Genomic DNA, 260 nt, shown 5'->3' with positions numbered 1-260 from the left:
GCAATCCTTTGCCACGACCACGTCCATTACGGCCTCCACGGCCTCCATTTCCCCGTTCGTAAGTAATGCGCCCGCCTTTGCCAGGGCCATTGTAGGGGTTGCCAGGTACACACTCATACCGGCCCAATTTGTTTCCATTATTATTAGGTCCCGCTCGGCCTCCACCATTTTTCCTTACGAGGCATTCAATTTCCTTATGCCCGTATTTACCGCACCAATTGCAGTAACCATTAAAGCTAACCGCTAGGCATTGGTCATCT

This window comes from Nannochloropsis gaditana (assembly GCF_000240725.1).
Source record: "Nannochloropsis gaditana CCMP526 unplaced genomic scaffold scaffold398, whole genome shotgun sequence".
Taxonomy (NCBI): domain Eukaryota; class Eustigmatophyceae; order Eustigmatales; family Monodopsidaceae; genus Microchloropsis; species Microchloropsis gaditana.
This window is presented reverse-complemented; position numbering follows the sequence as displayed.